At 43.5% G+C, this 17794-nt stretch overlaps 1 long non-coding RNA gene across 1 annotated transcript; it reads left to right on the forward strand.

Moving 5' to 3' along the window:
- The first annotated feature begins 1060 nt into the window (after window positions 1-1060).
- On the forward strand, window positions 1061-4671 carry LOC309341523. Its single transcript, XR_014156371.1, has 3 exons — window positions 1061-1304; window positions 2417-2513; window positions 4434-4671. It is a non-coding gene; the product is annotated as an uncharacterized lncRNA (long non-coding RNA).
- Window positions 4672-17794: the final 13123 nt, after the last annotated feature.

Below are 17794 nucleotides of genomic sequence, written 5' to 3' on the forward strand. Positions count from 1 at the left end.
TCTTGTTAGGAATAGGTGTGTGGTCCAGATGTGGCATCTGGTTGGCAAGGCTGTTTTCCCAAAACCACACCAACCTGCCCCACACCTGACATGTATAACATAGACACAGCTGCCAAGAAATAACCAGGAGATTTAAAATGTGTTGGCAATTGTTCTTTGGCATGTGGGACCTGCATTTAGTGCCTTTTAAATTTCGAGCCAAATGTAACCCCTCTGGGAATTGATCCACGTGGAAGATCCTGACTGAAGCCAAAAGTGGGGCTTGCGGCTGCCAATCAGCTGACTGGCAGAGCCTGCAAACTCCACTTCCTTTGACCAAATTGTTTTATTTCACACAGCATGGGCAAAAAAGCATAAAGGCAAGCATATCCCTTTCTGCTTCCTTTATGCTTCCTTTGCACACACAGTTTGAAATAAAACCATGTGGGGAAAGGACGCAGAGGCTGGATGCCACCAGTCAGCTGCAGCTTGTTTGCAAAGGAATATGCTTCATCTGATGCCATGGGGTAACCTCAGGTGATTAACAGGTGAGTGGCCCTACTCCTGTGTCAAAATGGTCCACAGATCCACTTCCCCATCCCTGGTCTTGCAGATGAGATTCCTTTTGAAAGTGTCTGTGTAAAAAACTATCTCAGACATACATAATACAAGTAATACTGCGCTCAACATCAAACACAGATTAATATTTATTTCATAAATAAAATTTGTTGGATTGCTAATTCTGCTCTGTTTCTCATGGAATTGATGTAGCAGTTGCCCTGACAAATAATTTGCAGCATCTCTTCCCGGGTTTTATCCCACTTCTATTGTGAAGGAGCATTCTTCAGATGGTCAGATGACTCCACTATCTGCTTTAAAACATCCCTTTTGTGGTCAGCGATGCGACTGGGGGCCCCTGAGGGTTGTTGGCTTCCTCCTCTCTTCTGGGATTCATTACATTTCATCTTGGGAAAGTACATTATTGCTTTCTTCAGCAAAATTTATATGTGGCTTACAACAATAGAAAATAAAACATTTAAAATTGTTGATTAAAAAACAGGCATAGTAGTAAAAACATGATTCTGTGCATGATTAGTTATATTCATTCATTGTTCGCAGAAGTTTGATCAGCGTGTGTCTATTCTTTTTCTTTCCAATGAATAATTCTAAATGAATGTTAATATACCCTTTGTTGCATTACATGCTGCACACCGGACATCATTAGTTTTCAAAGTTCAAGAAGTGGAGATCTTTGCGGTCCCACTCGCAGTGCCCTCCACTCCCGGGAGCAAGGCCCAATGTGAGAAGGTGAAGTATACGACAAGGTACTGTGATTTTAAACTGGCTACAACTTTATTGATTTCAGGTGTAGGGAGGATTTGGCGTGTATCCCTCAGCCCCCTATTGAAGAACTAACAGGCATAACAAGGTCAGTCCTGGGATAATGGATCCATCACAAGACACAGGTCTACACAGATGGCTCCCCCACAGCGCTGGAGGAAGCTCTATGGCCCATTTGCCGATCGCTTCAGCTTTTGGACAGAGACTTCCCTCTAGACCCCTCTAATGGGATACCCTGCGATCATGCTGCTGTGATGATCACACACACACACACACACCCCACCACCGCCAGAGATTGGACTAAAGGATTCCAATCATTGCCTAATCCGCAGGGGAAATTCCTTCCTGGCTCCAAATACAGCAACCATTATAAAACCACCACAAAAGCCCGCAGAAAAGAGTCCTGGAAGAAAAATGTTAGGAAATTAACACAAAAGCTTAGCTGACTGAGGGTGGGATGGGTGGGTGTTGCTCCATGGCAGAACATGGTGCCAAGGAGAGGGCCAACCATGTTTTATTGGGTGGGAGCGAACCAGAGTGAAAACTACTGCAGTCCAGTCCACTCCCAAGCGATGGGCCTAGCTGGATTGGCCAAATTCATAAGGAGGTAAGGCAGGAACCCCCATAGTGCCTTGTGGCTGGCCTGAGGATTATCAGTGGTCAGACGCCTAATGGAGGTTACTCTGAGGGGCTGCATGGCCAGACACGATGGACCACAACTGCCCATCCTAGACTGGGTAAGCAGCTCTTTCACTGCAATATGTTCTCTTTGTTACTCTCTCCCACCCCCAACTCAAAAAAATGGCAGAAGAACTATGTATTACAATTTTGTGTCAGCTATTATTCCCAGCTGACCCCACTTTTCTCCCTTTTTCAATATTCCCTATATCTATTTTTAATCATACATTGCAAAAACCACTTTGATATGCCTGAGCGAAGGAGTGTTTTCCTCCAACATCAAACAATAACCACTGCGAAATTCCCCTTCCCCTCTTCGCATATTCATTCAACAATTTTATTTATTATCCATTTATTATTTATGGCATGAACAACTAAACTGGCAAGGAAGGTTAATTATTTTTTCTCTCTGACAAAGCTCCTGTGCCTTCAGCAGCTTCAAGACAAAACAGCAATCCAGCTGTTCTTTTCGTTGTTGTTGTTGTTGTTGTTGTTGTCATGCAGTGGGCAATAAGGTGAGTTTGAGGTAGAGAACAGAGCGTCCCTGCCACTGCTGAAATGAGAGACCTCTCTTGCTATTCCCAGACAATCCCACAGCCACAGACCTGAACCCATAATTTATCATTAATTAATTAATACATAAAAATATAAGATAAAAATACATAATACATAATGAAAACAAAACAATAGCCCCTCTTCCCCCACATAAGACAAGTAGGTACACAAGTATATTACAATCAAAACTAAATTTCCTATGATGCAAGACCAAAGATGACACAGTGGAATTCAGAGGATTGCGGGGGCACTGAGTGGGAAAAAACAATAGTACAATGTGAAAAATCAGCTTTAAATTTAGTCTAGTCTTTCAATTTGTTCCAGTGAGCATATAAATAGTGACCAAAAAGTCAGCACCACACCAAAAGTTACTACAAGGCCTATCCTGGAAGTATAACTTGCACCTTAGCAAGCTGACAAATTGTGGAAAATTACATATCTGACTTTAAAACAGTGAAAGCGTGATCCAGGATAAACAGAAAAATATATGAAGATGATTACAATATAAAAGATGAAAAAAATACAATGGAGCTACTACAAGTACTGAATAGAAAGTTTTATATAACAACAACTTGAAGATGGAAAATAAAATAAAAGAAAGCTATCATTTTCCCACCACCCTCCCTCCAGCGCAGCTAACTTAAAAGCAAGAGAGAGAAGATTCAGTATATTATAAACAAGTATTCTAAAACAATAAGAAAAGTTGCTTAAATGAATGAGAGGTAGGATCTATTCTACTTAAGATAGACTCAGAGGCTTTGAGAGATGAGGAAGGTCCATATCTACCAGACCTGCTCCTCCAGCCTGTAGGTAAGGATATTTATGGTTCCCTGAAACAAAATTTGGTTCATACAGCATTCACCAAGCCATTGTCCACTCGAACAGACACAGTACCAAGCCATATGCTCCTTTAACATGTGTTCCCACAGAGGCTTCAGACTTCCCAAATACTGCTGCCATGTTCTGGTCTGATGCCAGATCCTAAGGAGAAGGAGGTGAGTTACAGGACCATGGATAGCTCCAAGCAAGCAACTTATTCCCACAGAAGTTGGAAGCAGAAGGAGCCCTTTAAGCCTCTGTCTCTTGGCTCTCTCTACCCCGTGTAGATAGCTCCCAGCTTTGAAAGGTCAGTGCTCGGGCCTGAAGATGGGCACTCATCCTCTGTTCCATTGTTTTCCTCCTGGTGAGCTTTCTGCAGCACTGGGCCAATGAATTGCAGTGGGAGCCTCGTTCCTCAAGGCTCAGGGGGAGGACAACTGTGAGGGTCTGGGCTGTAACCCTACAGGCCCTGGTGGTCCAAAAAGTTGGCCCAACTCCTTAGCTGCTGCCTCTGCAGCCTCTGGCTCTGTGTTTGGAGTGCTGCTAGATGCATGGATCTTGGCACTTGGACCCAGAGTTGTAGAGCTCTGTACCCTTTAGAGCTAGGGGGAATGCAAGAACCACTGAGCCTCAATTTGGGTTTTTGTTTTTTTAATTACTATTAGAAGGGTCAAAACAGCACTGAAGAGTAAAGTAGTCTACTGCTTGAAGGGGGGAAGGCAATAAATGCCTAGAGTAAAATGGCTTCTTTGAGTTTCTTTGAGTGGTGTAGTGGTTAAGAGCGGTAGTCCCGCAATCTGGAGAACCGGGTTCGCTTCCCCGCTCCTCCACATGCAGCTGCTGGGTGACCTTGGGCCAGTCACACTTCTCTGAAGTCTCTCAGCCCCACTCACCTCACAGAGTGTTTGTTGTGGGGGAGGAAGGGAAAGGAGAATGTTAGCCGCTCTGAGACTCCTGAAAGGGAGTGAAAGGCGGGATATCAAATCCAAACTCTTCTTCTTCTTCTTCTTCTTCTTCTTCTTCTTCTTCTTCTTCTTCTTCTTCTGCTTCTTCTTTGCTAGAGATTGATGCAAGCAGAAAAAAATTACTGCTGCCATATATGGAACTGATGCACAATCTAGACTGCAATAGAAGCCTAGATACTGTGGGGGAAGCTCAAATACAAATGGCAGCTTTTGGACCATGTGACGGGAGATACGGTAATACAGTGAGGTCTGGGAAATGGAGGAGTTAGAGAGTAATAGAAGGACTGCAAACCCAATTGTTACCTGTTCCAAGGAGATTTCCTGTTTCACAGTGACCTGAGCTACAGGTCAGGGAGAAATCCAATTGGTTCATAGTTTAATGTGAGACTGCTTTATTCAAATTTCTTAACCAATAAACAAACCAAGGGGCAGCTCTCCCTTTTAAATTCACACTTTTCTGAGTTTAGTGATGCAGTCTCTAACACACACACAAAAGTATGAAATGTTTCTATTAGGAGGGAAAACACACAGAAACATATGTTTGTGACAATAACATACACCGGAGAAATTCCTTGCAAAAAGGAATATATTATGCATATAACATATACATGTTAGACAAATGTATATTGTACATATACAAAAATGTGCATATTAGGAAAAACATGTTTTCAGACTGAAGACTGAACAAAGGGCAAACTCTGAGAAACCAAAACTGATAGGTTAGCCCATTAGACACTGATCACATCTTGGACACAAACAACAGCCCATCCTTTGGTGTTTGCAGAATGTGCCTCGCCTGAAATATTTTAGGGTAAAACTAAAGGATTTCTAGTAGATGCTATGGTGGAAGATAAAACAATGACCAGACAGAGAACAAATGTTTTCATTTCTGTGTTTTAAGATTTCTGTGTAAGCTGAATAAAACAACAAACATGGAGTGGAGGCAAGGTGGAAGAAGGGAGTCAGCTACATTTGGAGCAATTTGTCCTCAAGAGATCCTACAAAGGATCTTTTCTGCTGCTCCAAAGAAGCAGACACGGAGCAATGGATCCAAACTACAAGAAAGAAGATTCCACCTAAACATTAGGAAGAACTTCCTGACAGTAAGAGCTGTTCGACAGTGGAATTTGCTGCCAAGGTGTGTGGTGGAGTCTCCTTCTTTGGAGGTCCTTAAGCAGAGGCTTGACAACCATATGTCAAGAGTGCTCTGATGGTGTTTCCTGCTTGGCAGGGGGTTGGACTCGATGGCCCTTGTGGTCTCTTCCAACTCTATGATTCTATGATTCTATGAAAGGCTTAACAATGTGGTGCCTTGGAAACAAGCGCTTACAAACTTGTAAGATGTTTCTTAAGACAAAAGGTGAATGAGATCAAAACTGAGGTTAAAGGAAGGAGATGACTTTGAGATCAAGGTGAATGTGCTCAACAACCCAGAGTACGATGAGACAAGTGTTCTACCACAGGTTGGAGAAGCACTCTTAGGGAGCAAAGTTGAAGACCATGAGCCAATCTAGGTACAAACTGCACCTGGCCTTGGCTGCCAAGTGCAAAAGAGTAGGGGCCAATGCAGCAAAGCAGAGAAAGGGCATCCTAGCTTGGAGGAATGCAAACAACTTACGTGAATTTACCATTGAAGGTAGTGCTTTGTTCTTGCCAGGACTAATTAAAGGCCAAATGGAGGTGTGTGTTCGTGTTGGTGGTTGGCAAACAGATCGGTGCAGAGCTAAGCATTAGCATACATTCAGAGATCTTGTTCCTCTCAGGTACTAGGAGCTGATCCTTTTCATATGAATGAAGCTAGCTAGTGAACAACAATGGCTGCCTCCTCTGTTGTGCTTATCAAAGCCTCTTGCTTTGCACAGACAGCTGTGTCAAAGTGTGGATGACAGCAGGAATGTGCATACAATCCCAGTGGCCCAGCCCCACTGCTCAGTCCCTAACTTTCCCCATGTTGCATAGAAAAGGTGTGCACTGGGCTTCCACTCCTTTTCATTTACGGCAAGTTGAACCTTCAGTGACGCTGGAGAGCTAGATAAAGGAGATCCCTGATTGTGAGGACAACTCCACTTGCATTTAAGCAAGTAGAATCACCAGCCACACCTTTCCTACACATTATGGGGAAGGAAGTGGAGGAGGCTATAGGGTGGGACTTGCATGCACACCCTGACCCCCAAAACACTGGCATTCACATGTTCAGGCAAATGCCTGAAGATGCCCAAAGTCTCTATGCTAATATACCACAATGGAGCTGTAATTCACATCAATTAAATGTGTTTTTAGAAAAATACCTTGTTACTCGTACTACTGTATGACAGAGATATCTACCTGCACTACAGTTATAAGAATAAAGGTACCCCTGACCATTAGGTCCAATCGTGGACAGTTTTTCCAGGTCATGTGGTCAGCATGACTAAGCCGCTTCTGGCAAAACCAGAGCAGCACACAGAAACGCCGTTTACCTTCCCGCCGGAGTGGTACCTATTTATCTACTTGCACTTTGACGTTCTTTTGAACTTCTAGGTTGGCAGGAGCTGGGGCCGAGCAACGGGAGATCACCCCGTTGTGGGGATTCGAACCGCTGACCTTCTGATCGGCAAGCCCTAGAATACTGTGTGTTTTTATGTTTGCTTATGTTGCTTAGCATAAATCTATTTTTTAATTGAAAAAGGCAACTATTTTATGTAACATTCTCCTGTTTTGATAAGGCCCTTGTTTGGGGTTGTTCTGTGCCCTTTGTTCGTGTTTAATTTTCTCTTGAAGAATGCCCCCCCTTTTGTCTGAATATTTCATATAATCTTTTCCATTCCTCATCGTCCAGGTTGCTGTTTATAAGAGGAGCTGCCAAGCTTTCAACTCCTTGTCATCAATAGGTTGTGGATGACAGACAGCATGAATGTTGGCAGGCTCCCATTCCCCTCTTTGCCTTTCCCAAATGCAATTAAGCCACACTCATACTGCAGAAGAAAACCTACAGCTTTGCTTTGCTTTACCCTAATAAGAGAGCAATTAAGGCACAGAAACACATGAGACACCACGGCAACCTTAACCCGTTGTGAGATAGAGACTTAGAAGTAAGTTACTGTCAAGTGACATGGAACAGCCAGCTGGGGGTAGAAGATTCCAAAGGGAATGTCTATCTCCTGACCTCGTCTCTCTTTCTCCAGTTTATTCCCCAATCACAAATCTTCATCTCATCAACAAAGCACTGTTTTTATGGTTTAGGTACCAAAAATGAAAAATGAAAAAATAAAAGGCTGTGTGGCAACTCACGAAAGGGAGTGAAGAAGGTTGGGTGTTGAACACAAAACACACTCATTTTATTTCTTCTAAGTTGTTGTTGTTGACGATGGTCATGCTATTACAGTAGCAAAGTGCCCAATGAAGCATAATATAGAGAAAGCAAACAGGGGAATTATTTTCTCCCTCTTTCATAATACTAGAACTCAGAGCCATCCTGAATCTTCCATCATTCAGCACAGGTTGTTGGAGAAAATCCTTCTTTGCAAAGTGCATAGTAAAAATGTCGTGTTCACTCCTGCAAACGTTAGCGATGGTCACTAACTTGGGTGGCTTTGAAAAGAAGGTCTGACTGATTCATGGAGGATAAATTTATCAATGACTGTATTGTAGCTCCACAGCTGGGAGCAGCAGGCCTCTAGATACCAGCAGCCGGGAATTGCAGGTGGGCAGAGAACTGTTGCCCTCAGGTCCTGCTTGGGGATTCCTATAGGCATCTGGTTGGCCACTGTGAGAACAGGGTGCTGGACTAGGGCTGCATTCAGACATGGGGTTTCCTGTGTCAGTTTAACTGATTAAAAGAGCAGTGCTTCTCTCCCAATTTCTAACGTTTCTTTCACACTGCGGTACCTGTTGCATTATAAAACTGTGACTGTTGGACCAATACACCAGCATGTCATGCTAAATTTCATTTCATTTCAGTGGGCCATGGTGTGGCACAAGGAACATCACCAGATAGCATTGCTACTCCCCCACACCTTCTGCGCATGTGTGATTCTGATTCACCCATGAAAATGGCAGGAAATAGCATTTTGCCAGTATACAGCTGCAAATTTTGTCACTTTACTGCTGTGATTTTCTGGCTTAATGGGGTTGCAAATGGATTTTTTCCAGAAACAATCAACACCGAAATGAGTGCTAAACTTTCACTGTATTCCGCTAGATTGCCAGAAGTGGGTTTTATGTGATGCAAAAGACCAAATAAAATGCAGAAACTATCAGGTAAGGAAACATTGGGGAAATAGAATAAACTGCCATCTGAATGCAGCCTTCATAAGCCTTTTGTCTGATACAGCAGGGCTCCTCTTACGGTCTTAAGAAAAACTGGTGATGACATTGCTTGCATAGTCCAATTTTCTTGGACTCCTAAAAGCAATATTGTAACATTACCAGCTAGTTTGTAACCCAGGTTGACAATGGGACATCCAAGTCAATGAGATTTAAATGACATCATCATCACCACCATCATCATCATCATCATCATCATTATTATTACTTTCTTGTACCCTGCCATCTGACCGGGTTACCCCAGCCACGAACACACCAAAACATCAAACATTAAAAGCTTCCTGAAACAGGGCTGCCTTCGGGTGTTCGCCAGGGTTCATCAAGGACAATATTCTGTGGCCAGTCAGATCCCTCTGGTTACTCACAGCAGAATGTGAGGAGTATAGAAAGTACTATAGAAAGTACAGAACATGACAGCTAGACTGCTGACTGGAACCACACAGACGATATGCCTCACCAGTTGTTTTTTGAAACTGCACTGGCTCATCATCTGTTTCCGAGCCCAGTTTAATATGCTGGTTTGTTTCTAAATGTACCCATTTGTCAAAATTTCAAAAATGCACAATATTCCAAAACATGTCCCATTCCTGAGATCAGATCTGGCCATGGTCACAACATGCCTTATCTGCATCCAGGCTGGATTACTGCAGTGGTCTCTGCATGGGGTGTGTCTTTGAAGTATCTCCAGAAACGTTTGTTGGTCCAGAATGTGGCAGCAAAGGGGAAAGAATGTTGTTGGTTAGAGCGGAAGGGAACTATGGTCTGCATCTGGACTGCCAAACTGTTTTGTGCACACCTACCTCAAAGTAGATAAAGCAGCCACCTTCCCAAAGGTGCCTGTGGAAATGAGCTGAAGGTGAGCCTATGGGAAGAAGTGGCGTGAGGGGCAGCAGAATGGAGGGGGGGGATCATCAGGAGCCGGGGGGGGAATAACTTGCTTGGAAACCTCACCTCGGTGACTCACCTGTGCATCACAAGTTAAGGAAAGATCAGCTAGTCAATGAAAACACATCCGATAATTAAAACTCTCAAAGAGGTTGTCATTAGTGTCCAGAGAAGTCTGAATGAGATCACAGTTAAGAGGAGATGCTGCCTATACTGTTTTGTATTACAGTTTCTTTGACTGAATCTTTGTATCTCATCTCATACATCAAGCATCAAATAACTGAGTTGCAAACATTTCAACAAGGACAAATAATTAATTTTCAAGTAACTTTTACTTTTGTCCAATGCCGAACTATCAAAATAAATCCTCTCTGCCAATAACAAATGATAAATGTATAACTTTTTTTCAGCCAGAGCTCAGCTCCGACACTTCTCAGGTGGGTGCCATGGCCCAAGAGAACAAGGGAGAAGTTCAAGGTGAGCTCTGACACCTTTTTTTTTCTAGAAAAACAGCACTATAATTATATATACTTGCTCAGTTCCCACATCTATCAGACATCCCAGAATTACAATGACTTGATCATACAGCGTCATCATTCCAAACATTCATCATGTTTTAGCCAAATGTTCTGAATTTTGGGACATCTCGACAATATGTTCAAAGGTAAGAGGGACAGCTGTGGCTCTGGCCACTTTTCTTTTTTGACCCCACCTACCTGGCCCTTGGCCCCACCCACCACAGGACGTGCACCCAGAGGGCTGTCCAGGAAACAATGTGGTCCCCAGGCTGAAAAAGGTTCCCCACACCTGCTCTATATCATACTGACTGACTAGTCACTAAAACATCCTTAAAAAGCAAGATGGAGCTGGACAACATGGCTGGGTCCGGTACAGAAAGTGGGTTCATCCTGTGGGGAAAACTGCTGGAAATGAGATCTGCAGCAGAGCATTTCCTAAATTAAGAAGGGTTGCATTTATAGTGCTAAGTAAGATGATGCCTTTGAGCCTGAAAAGCAGAAATCGTTTCCCAAGGTATATCAGATTGACAAAAATAAAGTGCTAATGAGGCAGGAACTGCCTTCTTTCTCTGCTTCCTGAATGCCACTCGTATGTCGCTCAGCTGTTTTCCATAGCAGGAGAAACGTACGGAATTGTGCTTTCCCCCTCCAACACAGGCTAAAAGAACTGCATGTGGGCGGTTAGGCTTTCATGGTTTTTGCTATTTACATGGTATTACAATAAAAGAAATGTTCACCACATTTAAGCATAACGCCCATACTGCTCTGGAAAGCTTTATTATTTTCATTCACCAACATGTTTCTCTCCTACAACATTTCAGCTCACGCCAGGCAATAGTCAACAAGCCCACGGCTGCTTATGGCTTTAGGCCTCTGCTTGGTGCTTCGCTCAGGCTTGCAAAATGCCTGGCCCACCCACCCAAAGGAAACCACAAGCTTTGTGATTTGGCCGGATGGGTAACGCTGGGATACATTCTGCCCTCGAATTTGTGTTGGAGCTGGGGCAGAGCACTCTGGTTTCAGGAATGGAGCCCAGAGCTGATCAAGGCAAGAGTCCCATGGGTTTTGACAGGCCTAGCAAATTTTGACAGAGCCCAGCATCAAATCTGTTTGTTCATTTAACATGTACAGATTAACTAAAAGATAGTGTGGGATAAAAAGAAGCCTGTCTTGCCTCTTCTTTTCTGCAGCTGACCTGTTGTTGTTTTTTGGCTACCGATCCCTAATGACACCCCTCAGTTTTGCAGTCTCTGGTAGCCAGCAAAACCAGCAAATTTATTGGGTTCTTGGTGAAATATCTTTGTTCTTGGTCGGTTCCTAATGTAGCATTATGCTGCCATCTTCAGAATTGCTTTCTCTTTCCTGCCATGTTCTTTTATGACAACAGGACACCTTAGCAACTTGCTACCGCGTTTCACCATCACTGTCAAATTCTTTCTTTTGTTTACAGTATAGACTTAGAAAAGAAAGAAAAAGAGAGTGTTTTTGTGTGTAGCAGAATTTATGTCTGCCTCCATGCTTTCCACACTGCCAAGCACAGTCAGTACTTGACAAATAATAATTAATATACACGCCGCCTGAATGTACAAATATGGAAATCTCACTGTTGTGCCAAATCACAGGACTTGGATGCCCTGTTAAAGTTCTCTTGGGTCCACCATTTGGCACCAGTATTTGGCTTTTCATTATATAAACAAGAAGGAATATATACAAGCAGATGTGCCCCTGGAGGCAGGAATATTTGGACAATATTCAAACCACAGAGCAAATGAAAAACATGGGTGACGGTAATGGTTACAGTGGGGATGTGTTTGCAGTAGCTAACAGGGTAGAGGTTGAAACAGAACAGAACTTTCTTGTTCTGACGATGAGTTCACACACACACACACACACACACACACACAATGTGAACGATCAAATGCAGGACTTTTCACCCACCTCAGCACTTTCCATATCCTGCTGTGAGCCATCTTACAATGCCATCTTTCTCAGCCTGATGTACCCAGATACTGTTGGCCTCCAGCTCCTCAGCCAGTATGACCAATGGGCAGAGCTAATAGGAGGTGTTGCCTAAAACATCTGAAGGGAAAGGCCGCAAAGCTGTCAAGCAGTGATGGGATTGAGTGGTGTGTGTACATTTGTTCATCCATCTAATGTCAAACACGGGGAGAAAGAAGTGTAAAAGCTTCTCTGCCACTCTGAGCTAAAGTTTTTATGTAACTACAAAGTGTCATATCCTAAATCCCCCAAAACAATGAGCTCAATCCATGCGTGTGATTTTCCAGCCCAACATCTTACTGCCAGATATTAGGGGAGCTGTTCTGTAATGACTTAACTCAGTTTGTGGCATGTGAAATAACCTTGTGGTGGCATGGTTGTTCACATGGTGAGTGAGTGCGGATGCCCCTTTTATCACACATTTTCACCTCTAGCAGTATGGCCATAGTAAGTTATCATGTGGCAGATGATCGCTGTCAGAGCTGCCCGAAGTCCCAGCTCACAGAGGACCAACGCCAGGTCGTTGTTATATACAAAACTCTTTATTGAAGTTCAGTCTCTATTTCAAAACCGTGGCGCGCAGCTCTACGTCTTAAACCCTAGACCGGCGAAGCTCCATCTGAATCTCCTCCCCTTTGACACCAGTTTAAGACTCTAGCCCTGCTCCACCTCTTCCTCTGCTCTCTCCTCCTCTGGGTCCTCCTGTCCGCTGGGGCATTCCCCTTTCTGGACTCTTCTGACGCTGAGTCCCCTGACTCCTCCCCCTGCCTCCGGCGGGCTTTAGGACCTGGTTCCCAATCCGGGTTCTCTGCTGTCCCGCGCTCCTGTACATTTGAACTTGGCGCTCGCGCCAACCCAATAACTTTCCTCCTGACCGTTACACTGCTTCTGTCACTGCTTCCCTCTTCCAGGATGCTATCTGGACCTGACCTCCCCTCCGTTCCCTGACTCTCCGATGGAGGCGTGGTCAGCCCTGACTCATCTTCTCTCCCTGCTGGGGGAGACGCTGGCCCCGATACCTGGGACTCTTCCCCCCCACTACGCTCCGGTGGGGAAGCTGGTCCTGATCTCCAACTGCTGCTCTGGGAGTCCCCGCTGGCCCCTTGCTTCTGGAGTTTCCCCCTTGGGACTCCCCTTGCCCTGGCCACCGGCGCCCCCTTCTGTGAATCTTCTGATTTGCTGGAGAGGCTCATGGAATCTCTCGGGCCACTGTCATCTTCTCCTACGCTGCCCTCAGATTCTTCCCCTTCGTTCTCCATTTCCTCTCTTCCCTGTGCCTCTGCTCCTGAGCCCCTGACAATCGCCGATATCCACTCACTGTCTCTGCCCAATTTCCTATCCCATAGTCCCAAGAAGAAGATAATTTCAAACTATAAAACACACAATGCATAGAGAATGCATATAACCTGTTTTCCCCCGCTGTTAAAACCTGGTTGCATTTTAAACCTTTATGTAGCCTTATAGTACAAGTGGATAACTTTTGGCCTTCCAGATGCTGCCTAATTTCTGCCCCTCAGCCCGGCTGGCTGGGATGGACGGAAGCTGTATTTCATCCACATCTGCAGGAACACAGATTAGCCACCTCGGCTTCATGGAAGGTGGCACCAAAGTAAGGAAATCTGGAGAAGGAGACCAGCTCTCCAGTCCTTGGTGTGACCCCCTTTCTGACTTTCAGCAGAACTCCACAATGAGTAGAATCCTTTGGTGCAGCTCTTGCTGGAACGTCCCACAGATTGATTGAATGGAGGCAGGATCCTGCATGTATGAATCTTTCCTCAGATTTATTTTTCAAGATCCTGCATGTAGGCAGCTAGCCTGCCAGGGATGCCTTTTCCTTGACATGCTAGTTGTCAAAGAGTTTTTAACCAGGCAGCAAACTCACACTTTCGCACGGCCAGATTTCCACACTCACCTGTTCACAGGCCACAACAGGAAACAAACAGGGGAAGGACACTGAAAGGAGAGCATAGTGCAGACTGTAAATACAGTGGTGCCCCGCAAGACGAATGCCTCGCAAGACGATAAACCCGCTAGACGAAAGGGTTTTCCGTTTTTCGAGGCGCTTCGCAAGACGAATTTCCCTATGGGCTTGCTTCGCAAGACGAAAACGTCTTGCAAGTCTTGCGAGTTTTTTCGGGTTTTTTCACCTTTTTCTAAGCTGCTAAGCCACTAATAGCCGCTTAGCCGCTAAACCGCTAATAGGGGTGCTTCGCAAGACAAAAAAACCGCAAGACAAAGAGACTCGCAGAACGAATTAATTTCATCTTGTGAGGCACCACTGTATCACAAACTGCTGTTTTCTGGCAAGGAAATACGTACATGCTGACAATCTTGGATGCTGTAGATGATCAAGGTACATATTATATCAATGTGTTTATTTAAAGCATTTATACGCTGCCTTTCATTTGAAATCACAAGGTGGCAAACAGTAGCAGATACATTAAAATTACAATACAAAATAAGACAGCAGCCAAGAGGCCAATTATTTTACTTAATCTTCCAACCCCATCCCTTGCTAGGTACGTTCCTGTCACTATTTAGCAGAGAGGAGAGGGAGCTGGGGGAGAGCAGATTGTCTGAGGTCACTAGTGAAATGGTGACAGACAGGGGATTTTCTGGTTGGCAGCGCTGTCTCTTAGTGAGTATGCCATAGTATCTGTTCATTGCAGATAGCAATAGCACTGGGTAACAAGGCTGGTAAGAATAAAATACTGATGAGTAGCCTAAGCTGAACTCACAGTTCATTTCAATGAACCTCTAGAGATGGAATTGCAGTTTATTGGAATGCACAGCAAATAATGGGGTGTATTATGTACGAGATACCGTGTGTGTGTGTGTGTGTGTGTGAGAGAGAGAGAGAGAGAGAGAGAGAAGTGTTCCTGCACAAAGTCTATCTCTGCTGTGTCCTGAACTCATTGCACTGTGTTTTACCTTGTCTGGACTCGGAATAGCTTAGTCGGTAGAGCATGAGACTCTTAATCTCAATGTTGTGGGTTCGAGTCCCACATGAGGCAAAAGATTCCTGCATTGCAGGGAGTTAGACTAGATGATCCTTAGGGCCCCTTACAACTCTACAACTCTACGACGATATGATTCCACCACCAGCAGCTGCTGATTGTCCAGTGGAATCAAGGAAACACATATAGTTTAATGATATTGGCCCATGATATGGCAAATGGTACTCAAGGTGGAATTCAAAGGAGCCGTATTTTTCAGACAGAACCCTTTGTTTCTTGAAAAACTCTGTTCCACTCTTAAGAGGAATAGTCGGGCTTCACTAATCTGTCTTATGTCCCAGGATAATAAACAGTCTAAACACGAAATACTGTTAATGTGGAGACTGTTAATGATTGCAATAAATATTGAAATTCGTGTACTAAATATTATTGTTGTATTAAATATTATTTTGTTGGTCAGCAAAGCTGAATCAATCCTCATACAGTTGATACTTACATGTTAAAAGACTTTGTTGGTGTAGTAATGCCATCGGGGTCACTGGCATTCCCGAAGCAGGCGGCTGCAATCCTCCTATAACTTTAGGAAGATGGCAAAAATTATTCCGTTCCAGAGTGGAGCTACCGCTGGCTGAGCTGTTTAAGCCTGGCAAAAAGAGAACAAGCCTTTGAAACAGCGTTTGACAATTACACCATTTGTGCCACTGTAAATTCTGCCGCTCTGACAGAGCTGCATGGAGCTGCATGGAATTATGGTACAGCTTAGTCTCCCCTGACACCGCTTGGCCCTGCTCCTGGCTGTCACTCTCCTGCATTATCAATATTTTTAGGGCTTACGCCAGCATAAGATCCACCGGTCTCTGTTCAGCTGGTATCGCCAGGGTGCAGGGCTTGCACTAGTGTAGCTGGGAATTGGCTGGCTGGGCCGGAGATCTGCTGGATCTTAACTTGTTAATCCCAGGACATCTTGGGTGTGTATTGCTCCCTTCATGCTAAATAGGAATGCATTGGATTACGCTGCTATTCAGTTTCTTCTTTTCTTCGGAGTCTAGCAGTACAACTGGAAAAAATAAAAGTGTTGGAAACATGCTTGGAACATGTTGCCTGCTGGAAAGAAATGAACCCTGCAGTTTATTAGCAGTGAATAAAATGCATATGTTATGTACTGTATGTGGTTAACACTAAGGTTTTCCAAAGATATAAAGCTAAACAGTCTCCTTTTTTAGCCTTTGTATTGTCTTGCTTGGTTTTGGTGAAAGAAAAGTGTTGCATTCTCCTTCTGGTAAAAGACCAATTTGATGAAGGTTCTCATAGTGGGACGGGAGGCAGGCAGGCAGGCAGGCACCCAAACTATCTGGACTCAGTAATCCTTGACATTATCTGGTTTGTTGCTACAAAAATGCTGACGCTAAAAATGCTAGTACCCAAACTGCAACTGCATAAATCTGATATCCTGGCAGTACGCAACACGGAACTTATTAAAATCCTGACCTCAATAGCAATCCTAACAGCTAATATCCTTACATTTACCCATCATGCTTAAGGTTGTAATTATACTTCTGAACTGAACCAGTGATTGGGATTATAGACATGCTTTTGATGTAGCCTGAGTGCAACTTGCTTAGCGCAAAAAACAAATTCCAGCATCTAAAGGACTGCAAAACAGAGGTGGGGAAAAATCTATTTATTATTTTCTTGTGATTGGAAGGGAGCCACATTAATTTTCCATAGAGCGGATCAGGTGGGTATATGATGAGAGCATGGTCTGACTCTGACAGTATAAAAGGCCACATCTTGCTGAAGACCATCAGGGCCTAGGTCTGGTCAGTAGGAGGGCGACTGACTTGGAACCTTGTATACTCTGCCTTGGATTCTATGATTGAAGAAAGGCAGGATATAAATGTAAGAAAAATTACAGAAATGAGCAGCTGCAGGTTGCATGATTAAATAGTTGAGTAAGTCATAAATACCATTTGCATTCATTAAGATGAAGTAAACTGAGAAAGTGGGGAAAGTCTCTCTCTAACCAGAGCAGAAAATTCTTGAAAAATCCTGACTCTACTCAGATAGAACTATGTCCAATACCACCTAGTGACTTAACTATATGACATTATTCCCACATCCCCATGCCTGCTTTGTGTGTGTGCATTTATAGAAATAGCAATTAAATAAATCAGCACTGTTGAAACATTTGGTAATTCAGGTAATCAGTCACCATCCCCAAATCGTGAAGGATTCCAAATAACTTAACTGGAGAGAGTGAGAATCTGTATTGCAATGTCACTTACAAAGTGGTTCAGGCAGAATCTCAATAAATGAACTTGATTTTTTGGTGCTACTTGAAAATCTGGCAACTATACATTCTTTGGGAAAATTTCACTTACATTTAGTTGTATTGTTTATTCTTTTATTTTAAAAAAACCAATTATTATCTGCTCTTTCATAAAATATAACAAGGTGACTTACAGCACATAAAATACAATAAAGTTGTTAGTCAAATCTGAGTAGCTATAGCCTTCCAAGACAGGTTTTTAACACTAAATCACTCCATGAGGTGTGTAATAGGCCAGATATAAGACACAAAGTAGTCAGTCAACATAACTTATAGTATGTGATTTAACATTGATTTGATTTGATTTAATATTTATATATATTCTGCTTTTCCAACAACAAATGTTGAGCTCAAAGTGGCTCACAATAATCACAATAAGATTGAAAAACAACAAACATTGCAACCACTGTACTATCAAACACAATAGCATATACAAAGCAAACAACAAATTGATAAAAATGAATG

Source organism: Podarcis erhardii, assembly GCF_964252035.2.
Source record: "Podarcis erhardii genome assembly, chromosome: 5".
Taxonomy (NCBI): domain Eukaryota; kingdom Metazoa; phylum Chordata; class Lepidosauria; order Squamata; family Lacertidae; genus Podarcis; species Podarcis erhardii.